General features: G+C 35.3%; 1 long non-coding RNA gene and 1 pseudogene across 1 annotated transcript; both read right to left on the bottom strand.

Moving 5' to 3' along the window:
- Positions 1-300: 300 nt before the first annotated feature.
- On the bottom strand, positions 301-1,767 carry LOC148206140 (uncharacterized; annotated as a pseudogene).
- A 1,604-nt stretch (positions 1,768-3,371) lies between these two features.
- LOC148206139 (uncharacterized) lies at positions 3,372-4,114 on the bottom strand. The gene is made up of 2 exons (XR_015785918.1): positions 3,872-4,114; positions 3,372-3,586 (listed from the first exon to the last, which is right to left on the bottom strand). It is a non-coding gene; the product is annotated as an uncharacterized LOC148206139 (long non-coding RNA).
- Between the last annotated feature and the right edge of the window lie 9,944 nt (positions 4,115-14,058).

Raw genomic sequence — 14,058 nt, 5'->3', positions numbered from 1 at the left:
ATGAAAAACATATACCCTGAAAGACTTGATGATGCCCACATAACCTTCCAATATTTGGGTGACAACAATTTCCAAATAATAACTTATTTTGGTCCTTGGTCCAGCAAGAGTAGGGAATCATTCATTTATCGTTCTACTACAGATCTTGAGACGTCGTTGTTTGCTGTCAAATTGACTAAATCACAATGTCAAGAAGTCATTTGGTACGTCTGCAATAGTTTTAATTTTGCCCATTAATTGTCAAAAAAAATTTAACATCACAATGTCATTGACTTCATATTACTTCTGGCATAGGACTTGCAAAGTACATTTGGGAATTTAATCAGGAACAAAGGGTTCACAGAGGTTATGATCCTTGGTTATAAGGATGACATCATGTGCAAGTTTTAGTTTCAGAGACTAGGAATTCAATAAAGTTTGGAAAAGGATGGAAGGAATTTTGCACCCAATATGGTTTGAAGGAAGGACACATTATGGTCTTCGAGGTTGAGAACCATTGGAATGATATTATAGTTGAAGTTCACATTAATGGATGTCATTGTAATGTTATACATCCAATATCAGTGTGAACCACAAAGGACATCATCAATTCACTAGTGTAGTCAAGGGAAACAACGATTATTTTCTCCCATAGATAGCGGTTCCGAAACTGAGGCATATACAGGCGAGGCAAAAAGTCTACCCTTTTATGCCTCAGTTCACAACCGAGGCAAAAAGGAGTAGGATTTTGCCTCAGTTCAATGGTAACCGAAGCAATAGTGCTTTTGGTTTTTTTTTTCAGGACTTTACGTCTCGGTTCTTTCAGAACCGAGGCAGTATCTTCCACCTCCCCTAATGGCCTCCACTACCACGGACCTTCCCTTCATGAGCATTCCATCGAACAGGTTCTGTGCGGGGGTGTCCATCCCGCTAGGGGAGAACGAGATGAGGAGAAAGGGCAGTAGAGGGAAGCATCAGTCGTAGAGAAAGGGTAGAGGAGGTTGTCGCGGAAGTGGGTGGCATTGTCGGTGTCGCCAGGGGCCTTGACGCAGACATCCCAGAAGATCTTCTTGTGATCAGAGACGACCTGGATGACTAGAGAGGGCTAGCCGTAGCGGAAGCGATAAGGGTTGAGGTTAGTTGTTGTTAGGGGTGGAGCGGAGGTGGATGGGGGTGGTGTCAATGGCACCGCACATTTTGGGGAGGGATGTGAGTTCCTCGAAGGTTTGGGTGGTCTCGAGGAGGCGGCGGCGGCCAATGACAATTTTGATGAACTTGGGGTAGAGCTTGGTAGCAAGGAGGCGAGTGACCATGTTGGTGATTTTGGAGACGAGGTAGGGATCGAGGGAGTAGTGGGCGGCGAGGGTTTTGGCAGAGAGGCCGTGGGTGAGACTGTGGGCGAGGGTTTTGGCGGAGACATCGAATGGAAGCCCTAAATCAGACCTGCAGAAACCAGATTTAACACTATATAACCATCACGCAAGGATCCAATTCAGAAACCACACGATTTCACTGGCCACCATCGCGCCTCCGGAAGCAATGCGAACTACATCAACCCTAATCGGACAGCCATGGCAACTCTTGCGCTACATCAACTCTTCTGTCATGCCGCAATCTTGCTGTGGAGAAGGGTAGAAAGAAAAGATCTGCAATAGAGGAGGAGTGGAGGAGGGAGGAGGGGTTGATGGTGGTTGATGAGAGTGAGTCGGAGAGGAGGGAGGTGGTTGGGTCAAGGGAGTTGTGGAGGTCAAGCAGATTTGACAGCATTACCAGGAACGATTGATCCATCCCTTTTTCCTTTCACCCTCTCTCACCTCACCTACCGCCTCAGTTGGTTAGATAATCGAGGCAAAAGTCCTATATTAGAAAAGCTGGCAGGTGAAAAGTTTTTTTTGCAAGTGGGAGTAGAGTTTTCTACATCGGTTGTTCTAATAACCGAGGCAGTATCCCCTTTAAACATCGGTTCCTGGACAACCGAGACATATACTTTCGCTAAAACTACGATAATGCCATTGCACTTTTATACACTTCGGTTTCAGTAAAACCGAGGCGTATATAGTGCGTTAAAAAACCTTTTTTTTACTAGTGATTTATGTTCATGTCCTCAAATATTTATATTTCAATAAAAGATTATTTATGACATCTTGGTCTCAATGACGTAGGTTTTTATACAAATGTTGTTTTATATGTTAATATTTATATATTAAGTTCAATTGTTAATTTTGAAATTTATTAACCATTTTTATACAATATAACATTTGTAATAATAATCATTGATATAAATTCAAATTAAACATTTGTCACTGAAGCATTTAATGGCATGAACTGTGTTGACAAACATGTGCAAAATACATGCCTTAAGTGTGATAATCAACGGCTGAACATCACTTCTATGTCCAATAGGTCTTAAAAAAAATTGGTTCACTTAAAAATCAATGTCATTTTCACAGTTGACCCTTGTGTGTAGAAACTTTGCCTGAACTCCCCACTTATTTGGCCTTTGCTCCCATTTCTGTTTCTGCACATTGAGTTTTAAAAACAATTGTTCCTTGGCCATGGAGATCCATATACATGTGATAATCAATGGTAGAACATCACTTTTATGTCCAATAAGTCTTAAAAAAATTGGTTCATTTAAAAATCAATGTCATTTTCTTATTTGACCCTTGCGTGCAGAAACTTTGCCTTCACTCCCCACTTATTTGACCTTTGCTTCCAGTTCTGTTTCGACCTTTGCTTCCAGTTCTGTTTCTGCACATTGAGTTTTAAAACGAATATTTCCTTGGCCATGGAGTTCCATATAAATGTGATAATCAATGGCTGAACATCACTTGTATGGCCAATAAGTCTTAGAAAAATTGGTTCACTTCAAAATCAATCCCATTTTCTCAATTGACCCCTGTGTGCAGAAACTTTGCTTGAACTTCACACTTATTTGGCATTTGCTCTCAGTTCTGTTTCTGCAGATTGAGTTTTAAAAAGAACTGTTCCTAGGCCATGGAGTTCCATATTAATGTGATAATCAATGGCTGAACATCAATTGTATGGCCAATAAGTCTTAAAAAAAATTGGTTCACTTAAAAATCAATGTCATTTTCTTAGTTTACCCCTATGTGCAGAAACTTTGGCTGAACTCCCCACTTATTTGGCATTTGCTCCCTTAGCCAAAGCACTTTTTATGAACTTGTCACCAATGTTGATATCAATCTAGTTCAACAACCTTGGAAACTTTGTTATTCGTGTATTGTACATCAAGTTCATTAAATTCAATAATTTTGTGCCCAAAATAAAACTCAACCATGTTATGTACCCATCTACCACATAACTCACCCGACAAATTCCTACCTATCTTAATACAATCTGGCAACAATAAAAACCATGAAAAAATAGTGTTGTCATTCAAAGCCTTTTGTTCAAAGGTCAACCTTTCGTTCAAAGCACCTAACAATGTCATCTTGCAGGAGTGTTTAAAGACTAATTGCATACAAAAACATGATATTTATTTAAATACATAAAAACGACAAATCTATGCAAATCTCATACAACCCCACATACCTTCTTCCTGCTATCAGAACATTCAGTGTATTGACCAACTTCCTCCATTACACTACACCAAAAAAGGTAAAAAAATATCTAAAAGGACATAAAGCCGAAAATGTTCAACCAAAAGTTCAACAAAACAACCTAATAACAAAACAAATCCTAAATGCCCAAATAATTTTAAAACAATTTTACCCACCGAACAAAAAAATTCGAATTTTCCACCAATAAAGCACATGCAGTACGAAATGTTCAACATAAACTTCAAACAACATTCAACTTTACCATGACAAACAACAAAATAACAATACAAAACCTAAATGCCCAAAAAATTAAAAAAAATGAAACCCACCGAAGAAAAGATAACCCTTAGGAATTTTTTGGCTTCGTAAGCACCTAACGACGGAACAAGGGCGTTTTAGTGAGTTGCGGTGAACGGCGTGCCTCCGACCAACTCCGAACTCCCTCAACGGCGATGACGGTGGCTTGTGGGTGAGTGCGACGGAGGAGGAAGACGAAAATGCTTCTAGGCGTGAGCGAAAAGGATTATGAGTAAGAGGGCTGCCTTTCTCATTTTTTGAAAACCACCAAATGAGACCCGGAAAAACGAAAAATCGTCTACTGCCTTTTATTTCCACCTCATTTTTTCTTTTTAAAAAAAAAATTCACCTAGTCCAATGATAGTGTGACACGTGTCTGGTGTCAAAAGTTTATCCTTTTTAGGTGTCAAAGTATCATTATCTTTTTTTATCACCAATCTTTTTTACAGTAAATTTTTATGAATATAAAAGAAAAAATTAACTATTATATATATTTTATAACTCGATTTTAATTGTAACTTGATTATTGTAGATTTTCTTTTTAATAATTACATTTTAAATATTTAATGAGACTTTATAGTTTTTTTTTATTCTTAATTTTTTTTAAATAAGTATATTTATGATAAATAAAAGAATAAACTCATCTTTTAAAATTGATAAAAGGGAAACTACGAAGATGAAAATAAAATAAATTCAATTTCTTCACTTATTCTAAATATGATGTTAATGGTCCAATAATTTTTTTTTATTAATGACAATGATTAAATATATTATTGAATTAATGAAAATAATACATATTGAAAAGTCTTACATCATCTGGGACAAGCACTGATGTGGATGTTAGTGGCTGTATAATGGACTTAAGTTTATTGTTTTAGTTGACACATGTCAAAGACACTTTAAACTTGTATTTTAATTTTTTTTATACTCTTATAGTAAAGCTTTGTAATTTTGGTTAAATTCTTGTTTTGTATGGGTATACTTGGGGTCAAAGGGCATGAAAGAGTAATAAGAGTTCATCTTAGAATTTTAAAGGATAAAGTGTTTGTGTTTAGGTGCATTAAGAAAGTCTAATGAAGATCCCCAAACAACATTAAGATAACTAAGTTATCTAGATGTGAAGGCTCACTTTAAGAGATTGAAAGAAAAAGATGAGAAGATGGATTCGACATAACCAAAAGAAGGAACACAAGATAACAAAGAAAACATAAATTATGAAACCATAAAATGGATAAAAGAACATAAAGATAAATGGAGTGAAAGATGGATAGACAAGAAAGGAAAGAAAAAGAAAGGTGATCACGACACTTGGGGGAGGCGGGTACTAAGCCACCTAAGATAAGTAGTGGTTCCACCACTTGAACCTTGGTTCAAGATAAGACTTAGAAGCTTAATAAAAAAGAGACTCTCAACTCATTCTAGAAATGATTGAACATAATAACTTTACTCCACAAAAATATTCAACCCCTTACAAATAATGGAGAGTCTACAAAAACATAATAATTCTCTCTTAAGTAAACCAAGTGAGCGGTCTCCTAATAATTACAAAGAAAATTAACATTCAAGAAACTAAAGAAATCAAATACTCTCCAAATCTATGTGAGATCAATCTAATATTCAAAGGTGTTTTTCAAAATTATTTTTCTCTCTCCTGATACATGTGCAACCCTAAATCTTTTGTGGGCCCCATCCAATCTTTAAAAAGGTTATTTTCCCTCTTTTCAAGCACGTGTAGCCCTCCATGTGGTCTCCTTTTTCTAAGATGCTATATTTTTCACTTCAAGAGTGTCTTTTTAGCAAAAGAAGGGTAGGGGTGAGTACACTCACTTGGGTTAATCATTTCATTATTATAGGAAGTGACAACTTCCAAAAGAGGAGGTGTCATTAGCAAACCTACTAAGTGAAGACACCAAGTTATAAACAATCATAAAGAGAAATGATAAATAAACTCAAAGAAGATAAGAGAGAGGTCTCCTTTTAGTTATGCTTTTGGTGATTCTCCTAAGAAGAGTCTCTCTAGCCTCATGAGGAGTCATTGACTCATCCAAGAGTTTGTCTATGTGTTGTAAAATTTTTCACATAGTGTTATTCTCTAGTTGTCATTAGATAACAATTTTCGTTTTTCTCTTACCTTTTTGTTTCCACATTATATTCTTGTATTGATTATTTTTACCTTATTTCTCCATTAGTAGGGTAATTCTCGAAGGTAAAGACATTGGTGTTTTTAGTGACGCATTTTCCTATCAGAGTGATATCAAAGCTTATTATGATTTGATATGATATTTTCAGTATGCTCTGTGGTTGCAACTTTATTTGATCTTCCACACCAAAAAAGATGAATTTCCCACTACAGGAAAAGGTGAAAATTTTCGGTGGAATATTACCGAGGGCACTTGGACCCTCGGTAATTCCATGACAAATTTAGTTACCGAGGGATATGCGACCGTCTATAAGTTTCTCGATATTTAATCCCTAAAGCTTGAGTTTCCCTCCCATAACTTTCATTCTTCGAAATAGAAAACCCTATTTCGGTGCTTCGAACCAGAGAACAGGAGCTTGAGGTGATTGGCGTTCAAGGCTTGTTTTTCAGTCATGAACACCCTCTCCGTTATTCGCCCAACCATTCAAAGAACTTCCATCGGTTGTGCTTCGTTTGGGTTTAAACGATCTCCTTCTTCAGTTTAGGGTTCCCAATTTCCAAACGTAGAGCGTCTCCATCATTGGTGTCAGGGTTCCTTCAAGAGGATAGCTTGGTGGGTCGTGGAGGGTTCGTGGGTTCGTGGAGGGTTCATGGTTTGTGGATTGTTGGTGAGTTAAGCACGGTGTAGGGTTGGTGCGTTGTTGGGCTTCGAACATTAAGTCCTCTTCTTCTGCCCTATTCTTTTGTCTAAAGTACCAGGTTAGTTAATTGTGTGATTATCAGTATTATGAATGTTGTGGGCCGCTGATTATTTTAGTTCTTTGGTTCTAATTTTGCTTTGAACATTTGAATCTTTGGTTGTCCTTTTGTAAGACCCGACAAAATTGTATAGATTGTGCTATCTATTATAGTTGATAGTGATAAAAAGGGAAGGCTGTGTTGATTAGGGGCTGATGATAATAATGTTAAATTTTGTTCCTGTGATTAAATTATGTTCCTGTGATAATGATGTAGTTTATCTTTTTGTTATGAGTTGCATATTAGCTAGTGAAGATACTTGGGGTGAACTTGTATGCGATATGAGTATAGGGTATATACTCGTTATTATATGTTGTCCAAATTTAAGGAAACATTACTTTTTATTACTGCACATGTGTGACCTTGCTTGACAATTATAAGCCTGTAAAACTGATTAGAACAGTGACTGTTTTAGGGGAAGTGTTGCATGTTATTGGTTGTCAAGACCTTTAATATGAGATTTTGCTGTCGAGTTTTCATATCTTTGCAAGCTTATTCAAAAAGGCAGTTTCATAATTTAATAGAGTTGTTTAAGTCTTTGATTTATTGACCAATACAACAACCTCTTTGCTTGTCATAAATATGAATGTAGTTCTTCCCCTTACGCATCTGGAAAAAATAGAGTGAAATCACGAACAAGGTCATGGTGACCCTCAAAAATCTTTTCAACCTAGGAAAGTCGAACATACATATATGATTAAGTGAATGAGAAAGAAAAGGAAATCAACAAAAGAAATAATTTGTTGACAATCATAAAAGAGAATCCTAGTCTACAATCAAAGCATTTCTTAAAAAGTTGTGATGTGTATATGTTATGTTCACGTACACAAGCACCTTATAAGTTTAATTAATAGTAGTCTCCTTCGTCGACACCCATTTTTCGTCCCTTTATCTAGAATCAAACAAATACTTCTTAATTTACTTTATTCAAGCAAATATTTTCCTTATTAAAGTAGTGGTTTTCTCCATTCTCGTTTCTCTTGTATGTACTTCATATGAAAACAAGTCCCTTTCAGCCAAGGGTCACAAAAAGAGAACTATTAAGTACTATCCTTAAAACCCCTTATATCATCTACCTAAGTAATTCATATATATGTACCTTCAAACGCTTAATTCCACTTCCCTCTCATATATTTAGTCTTTAATTAATCAGATATAACACAACATTTTGTTCTCTTCATTCACCACCACCATCACTTATATGTTGTTTAGTCACATAAGTTTTAATGTTTTATGAGTGGCTGAATTACTGTGGTAATTGATGATATTGCATTGTGAATCATTAAGTATTAATAGACCTACATATGTATCATGAAATGGGGATTTTAGTTGTGTAGTTGGTGGCTGGAATATAACTGAAGGAATGCTTTCATTAGGTAGGTGTATGGCCAATTTCGATTTAAACTTTGACATGGTATGGACTCTGTGTGTTGTTAGGCTTGCTTTAAATGTCCCAAAATATTATGATAGATATTTATTTTTATTACTTAGGTAGTAGAAGTTTGTTGATATATGATAGTAGTGAGGTGTTTAAGTGTTAAGTGTATGAGTCTAGTATTTTATTTGGTTGGTTAGATTATCATAGAATGTACAAGTACTCTTATTAAGTCATTATACATATCAATTACATTATATATACTTTTATTAAGTTACCTATTGTTGTCTCCTTAGACATGGAATTTAACAGACAACAGTTACCCTATGTTACCATGTAGGTGCAACAACTCCTTGTGATGGATTAAAAGGGTGATACAGTTTTTGGGTTTGGGGTGTTTCTCTTTTCCACCATTTTCTAAAAATGCATGCTTTTTCAAAATTTAATGTCTATGGTAGGGGCCAAACAATTAGATCATGGTTGAAGTAAGTAGTATTTGGTTCTTACAATGGATGGAGAGAGAGGTAGATGGAGTGGCATACATATTGCACTCTGAATTGTTAAATGAGTAAACCACATTTGCGTTTTACCACCCAAAAAAAGATGTGCATTAATTAGTCTTGCATTGCTGTTTAGTAGAAATTTGGTAAGCAAACCATAGCTCATTTACAAACACTCACTCTCATTTTCACTCACTTAGACTCATCTAAATTACACCTAATATACCAAATAACCCCTTTTTCACCCTCATCTTCTTTCCTCTATTGCACCCAAATGTTTACCATCTTCATTTTTTCTCTCTCAATATTCTAACTTCGTTTCATAATTTTTATATATCTTCAAGTTTAAAGGAAAAAAAATTAGACGAGTTTGAATTTTATGTGTTTAGAAAGATTCTGTTTTTGTTTTATCATTTCTGGTTCTTATACTTTTCTTTGTTTTCTTTTTTAATGAAAATTAAATTAATAAAGTTTATTGATAAGAAATTTGTTACATATTTATATAATCAGACAGAGAAGAACTAACTAATTGAATAAATTAATCTCAAATATCCTAAGATATTTTTATTCGGAATTTGTTTTCTTATTAATGATCACGTGCAAACTTTCCTACCTTTTAACAATTAACAAAATTTTATGTACTTTATAAGAGATTTCGATGTAATATGATTAAAATAAGTAATAAGTTTCCTAATGAACCTACAAAAATATACATATCTGACAAGAAATATGCTTGTGAGGAACTTTTGGTTAATTATACTTGAGGAATCTCATGGTACTTATTGTGTTGTCAACCTTAACTCTGATTTCCTTTTTCATTTTTGTTTATTGTAGGTAGTCAACGCACTTGCTTATTGCGTCAGTATCTTTACACTCTCTACCTTGAAAGGGCACACTAAATGTAAGCTATTATGGCCCATGCTTTATTCTTATTATCATAAAAATATACTTTAGTTTATGTGATAAATGTTTTTTATATACAATGATATTATCATAAAAATTAAAATTAAAATATACCTTGTCTATATTTATGATAAAGAACCTTCATTATTTACATGTTTTTAGTGTTTTTGTTATGTTCTTAGAAGTAGATATTCAATTCTTTCTTCATTATGTATGTGTATAATAGAAAAGTGATGTGTGGTGTGTATAATCAATCTAGTTTGAGGTTTGATTTAGTAATAGGATAGTTCTAGTGGCATTAACGTAGTTACATGTGAAATGAGTGGTACATGTGTTGGTCTTAAACGCCATGTTTGCTTATTTTTCTCTAAGTGGTATGTTTGTTTTTATTTTGTTCGCAGATATTTCCTATTAAACTTGAGTCCACCCCATATTGCTCTGCTATCGACCCAGTATTCCTGAACTAGTTTTCCAAGCATTCTTCAGTTTTGTACCAAGTAAAGTATGTTCAAATTGTGAATCTATTTGTTATTATGTTATGAATTTCGACTATTGGTGTATGTATTATATGTCCTATGCTATTGTTGTGTAGGTGTGACTTATTAATCATAAAAATTGTTTAGTGTATGTTGTTTATGTATATATTGTGTAAGTATTGGTGTATGTTTTAAGGTCAAACTTATAAGTATTGGTGTATGTTTTGCCATAGTTGTGGGTTCAACTATATTTGGTTGAAGATAAATTTGGATTGTCTTATTTGAATTGAATTACAACTACATTGTACAATATGCCCAACCCTAGGTATCATTTAGTTAGGTTCCTCATGTAATTTTGAAACCCACATCGTACAATATGGCCAATCCCATATGTGAAAGGAAGCCTACAAATTGGCCTGTACACTACCCCTGTGAATGTTGATAATGACGCTAATGATTTATCTTGCCCTTAAATGTATATGCAGAACTATTAACGAGGGTAATGGGTTATGCGACATGGACTTTTGCCATAGTAGTGTTGAAATTGTATTCCATGTTTCACTTAAGTAGTAATAAGTTTATTACTTATGTCACATGGACTTTTGTCACAGTAGTGTTGAAATTGTGTTCCATGTTCGACTTAAGTAGTAATAGTTTTATTACTTATGTCACATGGACTTTTGTTATTTTGACTCAGTTTGTCTTCGTTTGGCTTGTCACAGAACATGGCCCAAATTCCCAACCATCGTGCATGGATGTACGACCGTTGTTATAGTGGTCGGAGATGACTGAAGGAAGCTTTTGTACAAGGAGTTGAAAAGTTTGTGCATACGGCTCGACAATATGAATATTATGCTATTGATGGAGGGATTCGATGTCCATGCCTCAAGTGCGAATGTACAAGGATTTTGAAAGATGAAGAGGTCAAAGTTCACCTATACAGAAAAGGGTTCATGCCAAATTACACACTATGGACATTTCATGGTGAAGAAATGCCTATCACCTCGACTGCTCGTTCAAAGCGGCAAGCTTCAAGTTCGAACAATTTTGTACATACAGATGAGTTAGATCAATTATTGTATATGTAAGAAATGGTCGACATGTCTATTTGTCGACATTCTGAACAAGAAGCAGAAGATAGTCCTGATGAAGAGTCTCCAAATGAAACCACTCAAAGGTTTTACAACTTATTGGGAGATGCAAACGAACCTGTATTTGATGGGTCATCAGAGTCAAAATTGTCAGTTTGCATTAAACTCATGGCTTGTAAATCTAATTGGAACATTCCCAATCAAGCAATGGACTTCATTTCAAAATTGATTTTAGACCTAACACCAATAAACAATTCTTTGCCCAAGAATTATTACGAAGCCAAAAAATGTGTTTCAAAGCTAGGATTGGAAGCGAAAAAGATTGATTATTGTGTCAATGGATGTATGCTTTTCTATGATAACGACCACGGCAAGAATGATGCATCCTTGGTCCAATGTAAATTTTGTGGGCAGCATCGATTTCAGACAATGCATCCTGAACGGAGGCAAAAAAACGAATTCCATTCAAGTACATTTTCTACTTGCCTATCATTCCTAGATTAAAAGGAATGTTCACTTCAATGCAAACAGCTGAACACATGACATGGCATGATGGTAAAAATATTGAAGGACTGTTGCGTCATCCTTCTAACGGTGAAGCTTGGAAGCTCTTCAATCGTAAACATCCATCCTTTGCTAGTGATGCGCGTAATGTGCGACTTGGTCTATGTTCAGATGGGTTTACGCCATACATTCAGGCTTTTGCATCACCATATTCATGTTGGCCGGTGATTGTGACCCATACAATCTTCCTCCTCAGATGTGTATGACAAAGCCTTACATGTTTTTAACATGTATAATACTAGGTCCATCTAATCCCAAGGCATTCATTGATGTTTATTTGGAGCCTTTGATTGATTATTTAAAGAAGCTATGGAGTGGTATTTGGACGTATGATGTGTCAAAGAAGCAAAATTTCCTTATGAGAGCAGCTTTGATGTGGACGATTAATGACTTTCCTACATATGATATGTTATCTGGTTGGAACATGCATGGTCGATTAGTTTGTCCGCATTGCATGGAACACATAAAGTCATTCTCATTGAGTTATGGTCGGAAAAGTAGTTTGTTTAACTATCATCGAAGGTTCTTGCCCATGGATCACATGTCCAGGAGGAAAAAAAAACGTTTCGCAAAGGCGAACTTGAAAAAGATTTTCCACCGCCTAGACTTAATCCTTCTCAAGTGCGGAGAAGAGTAAAACATTTTCCAAAAGTCACTGAAAGTGGTATCAATAGGATAGAAGGGTTTGGAGAGTGGCATAACTAGACAAAAAGAAGCATTTTTTGGGATATTCCATATTGGAAGGATAACTTGCTCAGACATAACCTGGATGTCATGCATATAGAAAAAAATTTCTTTGACAACATCTTTAACACGGTTATGAATGTTAGTGGGAAAACAAAAGATAATGAAAATGCAAGAAAATATTTATCTTTATATTGTGTTAGAAGAGACTTAGAGTTGAAGCCTCAACATAACGGCAGGTTGGTAAAGCCAAAGGCAAATTTCACCGTATCAAAAACTGAGGCTAGAATAATTTGTCAATGGATAAAAGAGCTTAAAATGCCAGATGGTTATTCTTCAAACTTGGCCAAATGTGTTAATATTGATAAGGTTGGTATTCAAGGTTTGAAGAGTCATGATTGTCATGTATTTATGGAGACTTTAATCCCGGTTGCGTTTAGTTGTCAATCCACGTGTTAAATCCACTAATAGAAATCAGTCATTTCTTTAAGGATTTGTGTGCCACAACGCTCAAGGCAGATTCACTGAGAAAGTTGGAGGAAAATATTCCAATTATTCTTTGCAAATTGGAAAGAATATTCCCTCATCCATTCTTTGATTCAATGGAACATCTTCCAATTCATCTTGCATATGAAGCATGGCTTGGTGGGCCAGTGCAATATAGGTGGATGTATCCGTTTGAAAGATTTATGGGACAATAAAAACGATCAGTGAAAAATAAAGCTAGAGTGGAAGGATCCATATGTGTAGCTTACTTACATCGTGAGACAATATATTTTTGTTCACATTATTTCAAAAACTTTATGTTGTTGCCAAAATATGTTAGGAATGAAACATAATGCCAAATTGGTACATGTCAATCAACATTGTCAGTGTTTCGATAGGTGGGTCGTCCTGCGTGCAAGGAGTTTACTTATTGGTTAACTGATGCTGAATTCAACTATGCTCACGTCCATGTGTTAATTAATTGCATCGAAGTTAAGGTCTACCTTGAGTATGTTCTAAACCTAAACTTATTGCCAATCCTCAAATTGTTATAGTCTCTAATTGTGTTAATATTTAATAGCTCATTTCTTGTGGCAATGCAAGTCCCAGAAGGAAGTAGTTCTGGTATAATACACTCGGAGTTTCCACAGTGGTTCAGATATCAAGTATGTTTATGTTTTCGTTAATCATGAACAGATCAATTGGTTTAACACTTGTAACTTAATATTTCTTTACGTATTTGTAGGTTCACAACCAAGCATTAAGTCCCATAATTCAAGATTTAAGGGATTTATCAAACTGGCCCATGAGATGTGTTAAAGAATGGCACACATATTTTGTCAATGGGTACAAGTTCCACACAAATGCATGGTCCAAAGGAAGGAAGACAACTAATTGTGGTGTGTTTGTGAAAGGACTTATCGAGGGTGGTTATGATGATTTCTATGGTATTATTCAAAAAATTTATGAGTTGAAGTACAATAGTTCAACTACTCCAAAGAGAGTAGTTCTTTTTTATTGTGAATGGTTTGATCCTTCTAGGAGTGGAACAAGAGTGGATCCTAGGTATAATATTGTTGAATTTCAAATGACTTCAAGATACCGCATTTGATCCATTCATTCTAGCACATAATGTTAAACAAGTTTATTATGTCCTATATCCAAATTTTCCTACCATTAACAAATTTGGTTGGTGTGTTGCA

Source organism: Vigna umbellata, chromosome 1 (assembly GCF_029865625.1).
Source record: "Vigna umbellata cultivar VRB3 chromosome 1, Vumbellata_1.0, whole genome shotgun sequence".
NCBI classification, from domain to species: domain Eukaryota; kingdom Viridiplantae; phylum Streptophyta; class Magnoliopsida; order Fabales; family Fabaceae; genus Vigna; species Vigna umbellata.
This window is presented reverse-complemented; position numbering and strand designations above follow the sequence as displayed.